Here is a 2,658-nt window from a genome sequence, read left to right as displayed (position 1 = left end):
TTTGGGTCTCCAGTGAGCGTTACGCATCGCCGTCCTTACTGAGCCGTCCCTATAGTATCAAGTGAGCGTTACACATCGCCGTCCCCACTAGATACTTGGCACTAAGGCCCAAACAGCATTCAATTTCTTTTTAATATTTGCTCTCTACTCTACTGCGGTAGAGATCCCTTTAGTTGATACATTCTTTCATTTCTACCCTCTGCTCTCCTGTAGCAGAAGTTCTTTAGATTCTTTTAATATTTGCTGTCTGCTCTCCTATGACAGAGGTCCTTTAGTATTTTTCTTTTATTCTTTTAATTCTTTTGTTCTCGGTTATTTATTAAATTATATTTTCACTTAACTCAACAACCTTTGTCTGAGTTTGGCTTCCAGTGTCATAACCTATGTAAGCAACCTCTATCTTACAAGTGTGGCTCTCTTGAGCCGTGTATGCAAACATAACCTCTGTAAACAACCTTTATCTTACAAGCCAGGTGAGGCTCTCTCTAGCCAATGTATGTATTGATAACCTGTGTAAGCAACTTCTGTTTTACAGGTGCGACCATCCCCTAGAGTGGCCGATGTATCTTTGGAAAGCAAATCTCAGTGGGCTCACCACCATATCTTTACTTATCTCATTTTCTTTTCGTTCTTTCTTTCTTTCTTTTCTTTCTTATCATTTCACAATATAATTTATCTTCGCATTATTCCCTCGCCTTTTCTTATGTGTCTTATGCAAAAGAATTATAAAGTACTTTAATTAAGTCTGCGTTTTCTAAAACTTTTAAGACCACTTTGTTTGCTTTTCTCCAACTTATAATAATATTAATAATATTTCTACTAGTTAATATTCGTAATAAAATGTTAATAATAATAAAAATAGTATAGAATAAAAAAGTTTAGAGGTAAGTAATGCCTGGACTTTTAGTACGATCATGATGTGTTAAAAGTTAGGGTGTTACATTTTTAGCATAAATTAAACAGAACAACATATAATAATAATAAAGAAACAATCAAATCTAAAAAAATTATAAAACACCTATCATGCACTATGACGGTTAGTATTAAGGAAGTTTTAACCATTTATTCTTTTATTAGCTATCTTTTTATCTACTCAACACTTCATCTACGAATATGTCAATGACCAAACCTATGCTTAAGGTTTTCAAAATTTCACATATTCTTGCCAAACACAATATTATTATGCGTCCTTCATACACACCAAAGAACTAAAAATAACAAAATCATCCATCTTTTCTTTATAGAAACTACCGAATGGAAGAACCATTGGTAAAAAGATGAGGTTTTCTTATAATATATAAGATTTTTTATGATGATAAAATAAAAATAAAAGGCACATAATAATATTGTGTATATTTAAGTTAATTTTATTTTTTTTAATAATCAGATTTGTCATAACGTAACTGATAAACAATGACAATTAATACGGATTGGATATGTTTTGAGCATAATATACGTTTTACTATTTTATATGAAACAATATTAGTTTTAATTTATATATTTATTATTGGGTATTAAAAATAAAAAGTATTTGTATTGTTAACATTTTTTAAACCTTCCTCAACTCCGACCGTGATTAGGTTTAAAAGCTCACCTACCTTGTTGGAAATAAATGTAATCTAATCAATTTTCATCTGATAATGCTATATATTGACATAGTCATAGGAGAATTAATTTTAGCGAATTAACAATATGGTGTTTAGTTAGCACATGAATATTTTTATACATAAAATTATCAATCAATTATGTATAGTTTCTGATGAAAATAATATATTCAACATAGATATTGTTTGTTAGGTAAAACATAACATATTAATAAAAAAAATTAATTACAATATATATATTTATTTTAAGAAATATTCTTNNTACTATAAAAAATACCATGGTCACTCTGAATGACTACAGGTTCAATTTCCGCAGTAGAATGCTTAAATTTAGACATTTTCGGACTATAGTATTCGTCAAACAAACAATTAATGAAACACTCATCCATACATTCTTATTTTGAGTATATTTATATATAAAGAAAAAAAAAGAAAAAAAGAGTTGAAATAGCAAAGGCGACAAAAATTGTAATTCTTATAATGTTATGTGGCTATTTATATATAGAAGACCAAAAGACCATGATTATCTAACAAAATTAATTTGTATTTATTTTATTTAATTTGAATAAGTAAAAAATATCTTATTTTAGTTTAATCCTTAATTCACATTATTTGAATTTAACTCAATATATATTATTTGATTTGAATATTATTGAAAAATATAATATCTCAGTTGCCTATTTTATTCATAAATTTATTATTTTAATGACTAATAAATTAATCAAATTAATTAATTAGTACACACACATCATATTGTTCAATGAATTTACATTAAAAAAAAAATGAATTGAAATTAACCAACTTAAAGAAGTCATTGTTTTTTAGTGATAAATTATTATTTAGCGTCTCCAATTTTAATGATAATAACTAATAGCTATGGGTGCAATATTTTATTTAGTGATAATTTTTTATTTATTTCATTTAATTTTTTTCCAATGATAAGTTGATTTACCAATATTGTTTGATAAATTTTTAAATATAAATAAATAATTATCAAAAAGCATAAACAAAAATTAACTCTAATTAATTGTTAGAACATGAATATTGTCTAAAT

At 26.4% G+C, this 2,658-nt stretch overlaps 1 pseudogene; it reads left to right on the top strand.

Annotated features, from left to right (window-relative positions):
• The window catches only part of LOC107644113, a 23,332-nt pseudogene that overhangs the window by 17,174 nt on the left and 3,500 nt on the right, over positions 1-2,658 (top strand).

This window comes from Arachis ipaensis, chromosome B05 (assembly GCF_000816755.2).
Source record: "Arachis ipaensis cultivar K30076 chromosome B05, Araip1.1, whole genome shotgun sequence".
Classification (NCBI taxonomy): Eukaryota; Viridiplantae; Streptophyta; class Magnoliopsida; order Fabales; family Fabaceae; genus Arachis; species Arachis ipaensis.
The sequence above is the reverse complement of the archived record's forward strand: the minus strand, read 5'-3'. Positions and strand labels throughout refer to the sequence as shown.